The sequence below is a fragment of the Gobio gobio genome (genome assembly GCF_949357685.1).
Source record: "Gobio gobio genome assembly, chromosome: 1".
In the NCBI taxonomy this organism is placed as follows: Eukaryota; Metazoa; Chordata; class Actinopteri; order Cypriniformes; family Gobionidae; genus Gobio; species Gobio gobio.
The window spans coordinates 972377-985921 of record NC_137097.1 but is presented as its reverse complement, the minus strand read 5'-3'; positions in this window follow the sequence as shown (position 1 = coordinate 985921).

The window sequence follows — 13545 nt, the reverse complement described above, 5'->3', positions numbered from 1 at the left end:
GTATAAACTAATGCCAAGGCAGTAGATACTTCTTCCACTGGTTATGCATATAGGTAGTGTGCAGTGGAAAGAGCGCAGAGTTGCGATCCATTAGTCATTGCCACGCTGGACTGAAGGATGCAGAACTTTCCATGTGGGAGAGGCAATGTGTGCCGATGGAGGAGTCGTAGGGGTAAGATCTCTCAGTGAGAGATCCCTTTTTGCAGCTAGAGTGCAGCCAAAAGCAATATAAAACATGTTGCTCTACCTTTTATACTTTTACTCCTATTTTAGTAGCACAAGTTCATAAAGCCCTATCAAATTTAGATTGTAAAAGTCAGCAGGGTCTGATAACATAGAGCCTTATTTTTTTTTTAATTGCAGCAGATCTCATAGCAGAACCTATTACTTCTATTTTTAATTTAAGTTTAAATTCTAATGAAATTCCTCACGCATGGAAATCAGCTATGGTTTTGCCGTTGCTAAAAGGAGGTGACCCCTATGAATTAGATAACTACCGTCCTATTTCAAGGTTATCAGCAGTGCTTTAAGTGGGCCGGTACGCGCTGGTACTCAGTACCGCCACTTCCAAATATAGCTCTTAAGCGCACCTTTCTCCACCTTTCCGTGCGCCCAGAACGTGCTTTTAGCGTACCGGTACGCTCATTTGCGAGCAGAGACTACATTACCCATACACCCTTGAGTTTTACAAGTGAAAAGCGCATGCGTCGCTTTTGCCACTATCAGTAGACTTGTTTGAGATGCGCCTCGCCTGAAATTCAGCCGAGACTAGGCGGCTGCAGTGAAGAGAGGAGTGAAAAAAGTGCAGGCAAGACGGACAGTTCTTTCTTCTCATAGTGGATCAGACAACTGCGAGATCAAAGGCGGATATAGCGGGATACACACCTGTGCGCTTTGTTGCTGATGAACTGGATGTAATTTAAGTTCTTTTGCTTTTATATAAAAATAAATATGATGAACAAGACACCCAAAGTTTTTGTTATTTATTTCCATTCAAAAGACGTGTTTATCAATCATTTTTACTTTAATTACATACTAGTTTTTAATAAAAACATAATAAAAATTGTTGTCATATATATAAAAAAGTATACAAAAAATATACATTTTTATATATGACAACAATCACATAACCCATAGAGAGATCGCACTGTCTGAGAGTTTGGGAATATTCAAACATAAAAACATGATATATCAGAGTTTTAAAATCAAACATTTTAAAAAAGAACCATTCATCACGGTTGTTTAAACCAATAAGCATTAAGCTGTGTCGTCAGCAAGTCGTTTCCCATCATGCTTTTGCTCAGCGCAGTCGGTGGAGAGCAACTGCGCTTGACTGCAGAATCCGACACATCCGCCTTTCGCTCGCGAGAGTTTTTTGACATACGTCGGCATGACATCAGAGCAAGGCGGACCACCCTCGGACACATTTCTAACCGGCATGCATCTTGCATCTCACCCCCTCTGGTGAGTACCGGCACTTTATTTTTTCCACTTCAAGCACTGGTTATCAGTGATGGCAAAAGTTTGTAAGTACTGTAACAGCGACTATGCAGGTCATGAAGGATATTATTACTTCTTTAGATAATAGTCATCACTGTGCTTCTCTATTTGTTGATCTTTCAAAAACTTTTGGTTCTGTATATCACAAAATTTGGTTGGATAGACTGCTTAGGTTTTAGCAAAATTAGTATAAATTGGTTATATAATTATCAGAAACAACGCAGTGTGTCTCATTTGAAAATTTAACTTCTATAAATGTAAAAATGAATAAAGGTGTCCCACAGGGATCAATCTTAGCACCAGTTCTATTTTCAATATATATCAATGACCTTGGTAACTACAGCTAAACTTTAATACTGATGATACAATTATTTATACAGCAATTTACACAACCATGAATAAAGCCATAGAGCTATTACAAGATTCCTTTCAGGTATTGCAATCCACCTATTTTAACCTTAGAAGGGGACTGTATAGAAAAAGTTTTGATATTCATATTGAAAATCTCCTTAAAAAAGCTCAGACCTAAATTCTTTTTCATTTAAAGAAATGTTTTCCCTTTTGTAAGGATCTGTTTTGCTGCTAAGACAAAAGCTGAGATCCAAACCCCCAGCAATAGAACAATAAAAGTCACTAATCTTGAGAGAAGATCTCAAAGAAAGACTGTGGGACATCACCCTGGTCAAACCTTCTGCCCTTCCCCATTTTTCCCTCTCCTTGCCATGTTTCAAGTCACAGAATGCAGATATACCAACAATGATATATCTTGTGAATCTATTGTTTTAGGTCTTTCATTTTTGGTGTCCTTTCAAATGTCAGGGTAAAATGGTCTCAGTTTCACGCAGTCACTGGTAGTATTAGAAAGGTTGAAAACTAATGAGAATTCTGTTCTCCATTTTGAGTGGTCTCTTCAAAGATATCAGATCCTCTCCCCCAAAACCAGGTGTTTGTGTTACAAATATTTATAACCCTTTTGTTCTGGCCTATAGTATATAAGGAAGGGTAACATCTGCCATTTGGGAAACATTCTGCAGCCAGAACCCCATGTGGTGCTGTGTCAGTGCCTTTGAAACACTCACACACACTGCGTGTATTGTGCCAGACACGATGACTCTTTGAAATTATTTATATACTACTTTGCAATTGTGTTTTATGTTTTTACGCTGATCAGTTGTGTTTCATGGTTTCTTGTTTACTTATTTACTTTTTCTGTCTAGCCAAAATAAATGTTAATCTTGATTCATCTTGTATTATTCTGAAATCATTATTCAAGTATGGATCAATGTGGAGTCCTTTATTTCCGCAAATCTTGTGTTATGATAGATCACACCGAGGACCTCACTACTGAAGCCTGAAGCACAAAGTGCGCGATAATCCGATTTCTGACTATCACTGTATCACTTTCGTGGATATTATTAAAATTATACTTTTTGTTGAGTGAGCATGTGCAAATCATTATTTTAAAATATTCACTCTCCAATCCTCGGACTAATATCAGAAGTAACCGATTTGTGTTTGTGAACGCGCGGTACGGACACATCTGTTTCTGTGCGATATCGGGTCCCTTGATGAACGAATATTTGAAAATAAGATACTAAGAAACATCAACGATTTAAATTAAATCACAAGTAATCGTAAGATCAGCTGATAAACTCTAAACATAACACCCTTAATGGAGTCACATAAAGTTAGAGTCAGATCAAATTATTCATGGAGTCAAATTATTGAAATGAGATATCAATAAATTAAGAGAACTTCACAGAAATGCTGAAAAGGTTCTGCTAACACGCAGAAGTCCTTAGACCAAGCTGTTAGATTCCTTTTTTTGGGGCTAACGGATGGACCTTACAAAGTGGTGACCCGGACCTCTGTGATCTCCCGGTGGCGAGTGTCTTTTCAGCAAAATATTGGGATTGCAACAAGCTTTGATTCCCTTCTCTTTCTTCAGCTGTTATGGTAAGTCCATTCTTATTTGCCTTTTAGAAATGTTGGGAGTATATAGTACTGAATACTGTATAAATCTGATGGGGCGTGAAAATTAGACAACCATATTGCTTATCAACAGCAACAGCGTAGAGGAGAAATTATATCCCTTGCTTTAAAATTCTCCTTGTTTGCCTACGCAGCAAGAGAGGAACATTTTATTACGGTACTCAAAAGAGGGCTGTAAATTAAAAAACCTAAATTCTGAGGAAAAATGTACAGTTATATTCGTTTATTTGCTTTACTGCAACAACGCAACAAAGAAAAAGAACAAATGGTCACGTTAACTTGTGAATGAAATCTTGTGAGTAGATGAGCTAAAATATAATTGAAAAGTTCTCACTGAAATCCTTTGTGTGTAAAATGTGAAGGTGGACAAAACTGGTTCAGGACTGATGCCACAATTATAAATGTCTTGTGAAATATAGCGTTTTACTATGGTCTTATTTCAGACCTTGCAATCGCTGCACTTTTGTGTGTTTATTAATGTCTCAAAAGAGACTGACAAAATTAACAGACCAAAGATAGACTTTATCTTTTTCCATCAGACCTGTGTTTGTCAAACCTTTCTTTTCATATGCAAATAGACTATCCAAATAATGCAATTGATAACTTCCCAGCCCAAAACAAGAACATTGTGTCCAATTCTATATATATTCAATAGTCCAACGCTGTGGTACAACGAGCACACTCGGGCCCTTAAAACAGCAGCCACAAAAATGGAGCGCAGCTGGAAGAAAACAATACTAGAGGTTTTTCGTAATTCGAGGAAAGAGAGCATGATTGCATACAGAAAGGCCATAAAAACTGCTAGATCTGCTTATTTCTCGACTCTCTTTGAAGAAAACAAACACAACCCTAGGTATTTATTCGATACAGTAGCTAAATTAACCAAAAATAAAGCTTCAACTTCTGATGTTTGTAAACAGCACAGCAGTAATGACTCAATAGCATGTATGCTTGACCCTATACCGACTAGGCTATTAAAAGAGATGCTACCAGAGGTCATATATCCTCTTCTTAATATCAGTAATTCATCTTTGTCATTAGAATATGTACCAAAAACTTTTAAGTTGGCTATTATTTAACCACTTATTAAAGAAATGGAACTTGATCCGACAGAATTAGTCAATTACAGGCCAATCTCAAATCTACCCTTTCTGTCAGAAACACTAGAAAAGGCAGTGTCTTCACAACTATGCTACTTTTTAGAAATAAATGGTATCTGTGAGGATTTCCAGTCAGGATTTAGACCGTATCATAGTACTGAGACTGCTCTCATCAGAGTTACACACATGATTTACTCTTATCATCCGATCGTGGCTGTATCTCTCAATTAGTATTACTGGACCCACTTTGTATTAGGTGGCCTTAACTACTATGTACTAACATTTTAATTAATCATTTGATACAATGCACTTATTGTGTACTGTGAAGGAAATTTTACATTTAGATGTGTTCTACTATTAGATGTGTTTTTATTTCATCTAGATGTGGTTTTAACTCTTAGAAGTGTTCATTTTACTTAGAGGAGTTTTACTATTAGATGTGAACCTTAACCTTTTATTCCTAGATGTGTATCACTTGTTAACATTGAACTATTAACATTGAACATGTATTTGTACTAATCATTATTGAAGAAATGTAACCAAGCTTTTAGAGATGCATACGTTAAGTGCAGGAACAAAATGTTCTGAGTGATAAAAACTCAGTAGCAGGGAAACTGTGTAGTGCAGCAGGTCAAAGTAACCTATTGTACTTTAGGTGTGAAAGTATGTGCGTAGGGTCGATAAAATTAGCGATAAGCAGAATGTGTGAAAATGATGCAGCTGGAAACAGGAACTTCTGCAGACATGTGTATTGAGCTGTCTAGCTAGAATTTACAGCAGACAAGGGGTCTTGAACAAATACGTTTTCCTTTTAAGGCAAACAGAGGTTGGGTGTAACCGACCCAGGATGCGTGAGAGGTATATAGTGATGGGGAGGAGAGCTAACTTTGCCCTTCTCATGACAGACGTTCTCTGTATGTGAACTGCCTATTTCTTGCAAGAAATAAAATCATGTTTGTTACTTTGACTTTTCAAAGGTTTGGATTTGTTTTCCTTCCTCCTCATTTTTCGAATAGAATTATTTCCACAACACAACGCAAGGTGGCAGTACTAGATTTTAGGCCAGGGAAATGGCGCCAAAAGCGGAACGAAACAGCGCTACTTGTGCTCTGCGCAACTCGCGAGCTCTGACTCTGAACATGTGTTTACCTGCTGAGTGTCTTGATCGCGCATCACTAAACAGCCCGTGAGAAGTGTTCGAGTTTGGCGCAGAGGTCTCCGGTACAAGCTGCAAATCTCTTGGTGATTTGATTTAGTTTAAAGCCAGTTAAACAGCACTGACTTAATTAACAACACTAACGTGCAAATCAGGAGAAACACTGAGCCGATTCAGTTAAAATTATTTTCAAACAACAATTCACCAACATTTATCATGGATTTACTACTACTACTACTAATAATAATAATACATTTTATTTGTACTGCACTTTACATTTGGAACAAATCTCAAAGTGCTACAGTTAACCCTCTATGGTACGCAATATGATATCAGTGAGGAATAAATTATTTGTGATGTTTTTCCTGCTTAAAATTGGTCACTATAACAATATCAATAAACATTTTTCATTATTTTTAATTTAATTTATTTATTAAAAGTTTGTTGCCTCAAGGCAACATTGTAACACAACGGACAAATTTAAACATTTAACATTTTCATGAAGAAAAAATAAATATATTTATTGAAAACATCAATTTATTGAACTGAACACTCAATCAAACAGATTTATCTAGTTTTAAACAAATTACACATTACATATTTAATAAAAAGTAACATTTATTATCCAGCTGTTGCCCTCAGGCAACATTGTACCACCGTGGAACACAAGTACTAAAAACCATCAAGTTATCATTTCAAATAGTTACAATCAGTGCTGTTTCAAGGTAAAACATTAATAATCACCATAACCTTATCCTAATATGAACCTTATCCTTACAAGCATGCATATACACACAAGGACCTGCATGTACACAAAACATACACACAAAATCTCCTTCCTCACTAATGGCACCTCACTGCTTGTGAAAGTTGAGGAAGCAATTCCTCTCAACAGAAAAACACAGGTAGGTAGCACATTTTGAGCACTGCACTTTTACAATGCCCGAACAACCTGAGTATTTGCATCTCGCCTTTCTTTCAACCCAAACAGGCCAATGACCTGTCTGATCAAAGCGAACCAGCGTTGAAGGTTGTGGTTCTACAGGGGTTTTTGGATGCTTTTCAGGCTGTTCTTCCTCACTGTGCTTTGATGGTCTCCCTCTTCTCTTCAAGGCCTTCCTCGCCATACAGAGACATCCAGCAACTTCAGCTTTGAATTTTGCAAGGCTGCTCACATCCTTTGGAGGGATGTCACAGTCTCTGCTGTCTCTCCGGTAGAGGCGCCAGGCCTCAACAACAGCAAAATCAAACATGTGGAAGACCAATCGGTGATACCACTTTTTGGATCGAATCTTTGTTCTGTAGGGGGCGATGTGGGAGTCTAGTAGATCAACCCCTCCCATGCTTTTGTTGTACTTGGTGACAATGCTCAGATATTTCACCTGGACTGTTGTCTTCCTTTTTTTGTCCCATCTCGTCACAGTGATTGTTGGATTCGCTGAGGCAAAGGTGGAGAGGAGAGTGACTGCTCGATTATCATGCCACTTCACAGCACTAAGGGTAACCCTTTTGTAAATGGTCTCCTTTTCCTCAAAATCCCCTCTTCCTTTCTTTTTCATGTCTTGATCAGTGGGGAGACAGCATCCAGCCAGACGGTTGGTTCTGACTGTGCCAATGCAGTGGATCTTCCTCTTCTCCAACAGCATCACTGGAGAACCAGTTGTCGAAGAACAACTTGTGGGAACTGTTGTCTGGGATGATGCTTGAAAGGGTTAGCACTATGTTGCCACTCGCGCCTATGTCAGGCTGCCCATTGCAGGGACAGATATACCCGGTGTACACCTCAAAGTTGTAGACTATGCCACTGCTATCAGCAAGAACAAATACTTTATATCCCCAGCATTTTGGCTTCTTGGGATTGTACTATTTCATAGGGGTTTTCCCCTTGAATGGGACAATTTGTTCATCCACACAAAGATTTTCATCAATTGGGATTGCTTGGAACTTCTCCAAGAGGGATATCAGCCGTGGGTACACCTTGTACAGCTTGTCATAAGCTGGTTCTCCAAAAGGAGCTTGCTTTAAGTTGTCAGTGTAGTGTAGATTGTGCTTGATAGCCTCCCAGCGATGCAAGGCCATGGTGTTTGCAACACAGTCGATCCTTGTTGCTGACTGCCAATACATTCGGCATCCTGGAAGTCCAAAGACTGACATATAGAAACAAATGCCAATGAATTGCTCAATCTCCTCAGCTGTGACTTTGAGTGGTTTGCCTGGATCACACTGTATGGCATAGGGGTTGGTTTGTTCTACTATATTGTCAATACAGCTGCTAGTGAAGAGGCCTCGAAAGTATTCAGCAGGATGTTTCACATCTGTTGCTTTTGGCAATCTGCCTCTCCATTGTGGTACTGGAAGGATCGTCCTGCATTTTTTCCACTCTTAACTCTTAGCCCGGGTTCATTGCTGCTGGCAAGCCTCTGAAAAAAAAATCTTCCTCATCACTACAGGAGACCTCATCCTCACTCTCATCAACTGGCAGTACTACCTGTGCTTTATATCTTTTTGAAGTGCCATAGACTTGACATGACTTTACTATATTGTGTAGTCACAAAAATCTTAAAATTGAGCAATGATTTGACCCGTGCTCTGAGTGTTTGCAGTTTGTTGAATGTCCACGGACAGTTTATAAAGTTTATAACTGGTTTCTAGTTTGGTCTTGTTGCTGTGCACACAATGATCATGCCAGCACAAGCTGCAGGGCCAATCAAAGATGTGGCTTCTAAAAGATCAGTGAGATTCTGGATAAATTACTCCCTCTTGAGAGCAGCAAATCAAATTATTTTTTAATTTATACTATATTGATATAATATAATTTATATTATGATCACATCATAATGTAAATGATATTATAATGGCCAGGAATGGCTTATAATCTCATGATGATTCAGCATTATTTAGAAGAGGAAAGAATGTTGGGAAAGTATAAGAAGGATTAGAATGTAGAAAGATGGGATGTGCAAGCAGGGAACAAGATGGCAAGAGAAAAAAAAAAGCTCTTCGTATTTAGTTGAAATTGTACTTATCTAGTAAATGCATCTTGATTTAAGAATGTTTAAATATTTAGACTAGAAGCAAGACAAAAATTACTAAGAGCATTTAAAAAAAAAAAAATTCTATTTTTTATGCTTTTGAAAGTAGTCTCATGCTAAAAAAATAAATAATTAAAATTAATATACAATTTATACAACATGAAATTCACTTTCTACAAAACAAAAAAAATTCACTTTCTAAAAAAATCGATATTAACTTGATAAAACAAACTTTGATTTTAAATAAAAAAAATAACATTAGGCTATAATATTTAAACATCAATATGAAGCAAAATACGATTTACTGGTACTATATTTATAGCATCTGAGCAGACATTTGGGAATAAAAGCTTTATTGATGTGACACTAGGCTCTTTTACAATAAACATGTTATAATCTGTCCAAAACAAGCCAAATAAATCTTGTCTAAACAGTCTTGTGTGTATGACATTTAATGTTGCAACAGGATTCATATTTAAATGGTCTTTGTGCGTTTAATAATAACAGATGCTGACAGAATAAACTGACCTTACAATCAGCGGCGGAGTCCTTTGCTCTTAGAAATGAACAGCTTTGCATGAGGAGAATAAATCCAGGATTATAGCTCAAACGCGTCTCAAAGTGATGTAGCTGAAGTAACATTACAGCGCTTCACTAGATGTGTTTGTATGAGTTTATGTGGGCGTTGACTCTGGATCGTCAGTATTTGAATCTCAATAGAGCGTGCGATCCGTGGGGGTGGTCGCATTAGTGGATAATGAAGTGGCTCGCGAAAGACTGACATCTATCAAATAAATCCATTTCACCATTCTGGGTTTGGATTTGGACACAATTATAAAGCAGCTGTAAATCTCCATTAATTCTTTTCAGCACAACATCCACACCACAGTCATCAATATCATTAGCTTTGGCTATAACAAGGAGTCTGATTGCAGCAAGATTTGACCTAAACTTGGGGTCTATATTTCCTAAAGTATAATAAACCATCAGTTATTTATTTTCAGAAGTGTGTGACCCAAGGGGATTGCATATCTCATTTGCATTGCATTTCTTTTCATCAGTATGCAAAATCAACTGAAAGAAGGTTTTACTGAAAACAGTGGGTGGGATTTTAAAAGATAATATCAATAATATAATAAAATAATACAAATATAATAAAAAATCATCTTTGTGGCAGCTCTGTGGTGGGGTGCTGATCATATCCAAAGTTACGGACTGCAGCTTTAAGTTAGCTTAACTTAGGTACCATGATGGTGGCTGCATAAACAGCAAGGGTATGTGACTTCAGATGTCTTTTAAGATTTGTGGTATTCTTTCCACATAATTTATAGCCACAGGGCTTCTCTCCTTGTTCTGTGACATTGCACACGCTTTTCCCTTCAGATAACATATAACAGAAATGCCTCCGTATATCAGTTCTTTGTTTTCTTCCTAACGCTTCAGGGCCCGTATTCATAAAGAATCTTAATGCAAAGAGCAGCTCCTAGTGACACAATTCTAAGAAAATTCTTAGAAATGTGGGCGTTTACTCTTAAAATTAACAAAAAAATCCTAGTAAAGAAAAAAGTAATTCAGAAAGCATCTTAACCCTTAAAAGAGGACTTAAGATCAAATTTGTTAGGAGCACGGACGAGGACTTTTAAGAGGCTTAAGAGTTTCTTTAGCAGCGGAGAAAATGGCAGAAAGACGAAGAGGGAGAAGAAATGTGTTGCAGACGATGGATGACAGTGACTTAATAAGACACTATAGATTAGATCATGTTTGTTGCATTAAATCCAACTTTCAAACCACCAATTAAATAGACATGCCAGCAATTGGAAATAGTGGAACAATGTTTATAATTCTAAGCCAATCAAATACCTTATAGGAAATTAACAGCATGGTAAATAATAAAAGGATTTATATACACTGAAAAAAAATACTTGTTGAATTTACTAAAAAAATTTATCGTAAGTGGTTGCGATCAATTTATTTGATCTCAATTTAAACAAAAACACATGCAATTCCCATAAAACTAATTATTTTTTTTAAATTAAAATCAAAAAACTAAATTTAAATTATTTAAACGAGCACAAATTAATTATGCTTAATTTAATTTTTTAGTGTACATATATATATTGTGTGTGTGTGTGTGTGAGTGAGAGAGAATGGTAAAATAGGACAATTTGCGCTTGTAATTTCAAAGTGAAGGCTTAGAATAGACCCTATACTTAAAAGCGCTCCTTTTTTCCCCTTTTTGGACAACCAACCAATCACAGTCTTCAAAAGCCTGTGTCATACGTAGCAACGGGGTCAGCCCCGCCTCTTCACTGAGATAGAAGATTTTGTATTTTCCTTGCTCAGAGTTGCTCTCAGATCGGTCCCGAATAGCTCTTAAGCTAAGACTCCTACGTAAAAGTTTTTAAGCTAAATTAGGAGTTTTCTGAGAGGACTCTTAGAATCTTTATGAATACGGGCCCAGGTGCTGCAGAAGCCATTGTTGCCGCGAGCTTGCTAGTTCGAGTTTTGGTAGCCTAGACTACCTGTACCTGTGACATCAGCTGGGGCTGCGTGCGGGCGGCTGCCTAGGAGATTAGAATATGCAGTCGCCCTCATTGACGGACGCACATTTTTAAAAGACAGCATAGGAAGAAGAGATCATGTATTTTTAATGTCCGATATTCCTCAAATGGTAAATGGACTGCATTTATATAGCGCTTTCAACATACCCATGGCCATCCAAAGTTCTTTACACATTGCCTCACATTCACCCATGGCGGTGTCAGCCATGCAAGGCGCCATCCAGCTAATCGGGAGCAGCTGGGGTTAGGTGTGTTGGTCATGGACACCTCCACACTTGGTCAGGTGGAACCGGGGATCGACCCACCAACCTTCCGGTTTGTAGACAATGTACATGAACCACTGAGCCACTGCCGCCATCAAATAACAGTCTCGTCTTCTTAACAAAGAAACGGCATACGTTTCGTCATAGTCTTTATCATCAGATATTAGTTTAGCTTGTCAACGTCTCGTTTTATCCACAGAAAAAGGGAACGTTGACAAATATTTTTCAGCATATTTCGTTTGGCACGATAAGTTGTACAATCAATTGCTCTGGTCTGCTTGAACACTAGGGGGATAACTTGCGAGATTTCTCCATTCTAGATAAAGTTTGCAGTGAGTTTTCTGTGATTTTAATATTCTCCCCCTTTTCAGGTATGAATTATAATGATTAGTTAAAATAGTGTGAACTTATATAACGTTTAAGAGTATGCAGACACAAGTATTATATCGATTGTGTGTTGATTGAAATTTTAAAACGGTTAATTAGTTCAGGGATGCACAAGCTCAGGCCTCCATTTTGAGCACGTTAGTAATGGCTTATAATTGATTTGCACTATAGTTAATATATGGGATGTCCTGATGTGATCGGAAATCGGAACCGATCACGTGGTTTGAGACTCGATCGGAATCGGACGTTACCTCCCGATCAGGACTCGGATGTATATATGTACAGGACTGGATTAACATAAGGGCTAGCTGGGGCTGAATCCCCAGGGCCCGAGCACAGAGGGGGCCCGTGATTGGCCGAGGAAATGATTGACAGTCGATCGGGAGAACCTAAACTTTTCCTGGAGCGCCGCTCGCCAAACCCCACCACGCCCCCACATATTTAGCACTGTTATTTACTCGAGTGCTGCAAATGCATGGTATTGGGAACTAACATCAAAAGCCAGGTGAAGAAATGGCATTACCTGATTAAACCACGAGCGCATCCAACAGACTCGAAGCGCGAGAGCAGCTGGATCGTCTCTCGCACAGCTGACGAACTCGTTCGGCGATTTTGCCGCTCAATTGAAGTGATAACGAGTTACGAGCACCAGGCAGTCACTTTATCCATTTGAATTTGATACAAGCGCAACATCATGTGTACAGTAAAGGCTCTGTGGAGAAACTAGCTGAACAAGACTGAATAGCTCCGACCATGTGAACTGAAGTGTTGAGGTAAATTAGGCTGCTACACGATGGCCGTAGAAAGATATGAGGTCTGAACCTCTGTATTTTTACGAGGTGTACATAATACATTAGTCATTTAGTAGGTTCCAAATGAGAGCAATAGAAGCAACTAGAACAGTCAAGGGCAACAAAGTGTTAATATGTGTTAAATGTAATAAATGTTGCGAAATAATTGCCTAATAGAGTATTAACACTACTTTAATGCTGCAAGGATATATTCTTGTCTGCGGTCGGTCACCGTCACCGCTCATCAATATCAAAATATTTGAGATAACCAATCAAATTAAAGTATGTGGGCTTTATACGCAGAAGCTGCTGTGCGAGTAACACTCTTCAGTAAACGGTGCGAGATGCAAGTACTTATTTCATATTTGACAGCTGTTTTAATATATAAAATGTTAAACAATGAAAAGACTATCAACCAGAGCTCAGCTTTAGGAGGGGAAGAGACAGGGCAAGAGAAGGAAACAAAAAGAAAGAGTGATGGAAATGAGGAGGCTTATAGAAATGAGAGAATGATGAAAAAAGGAGAGAGGAGGTATGACAGATAATCTACTGCCCACTAACATAATAGAAGTATATACTTATATTATAGAAGTATCGGATCGGGACTCAAATGACTCGGACTCGAGGGTAAAAAAACCTGATTGGGACATCCCTAGTTAATATGTTTCTGTGACTAAAAAAAGAAAGAGAAAGATTTAAGAGTTCATTCTCAGGTAATTATAAAATGCCTTAAAATACTTAATTGTATTTTCTGTACACTTCA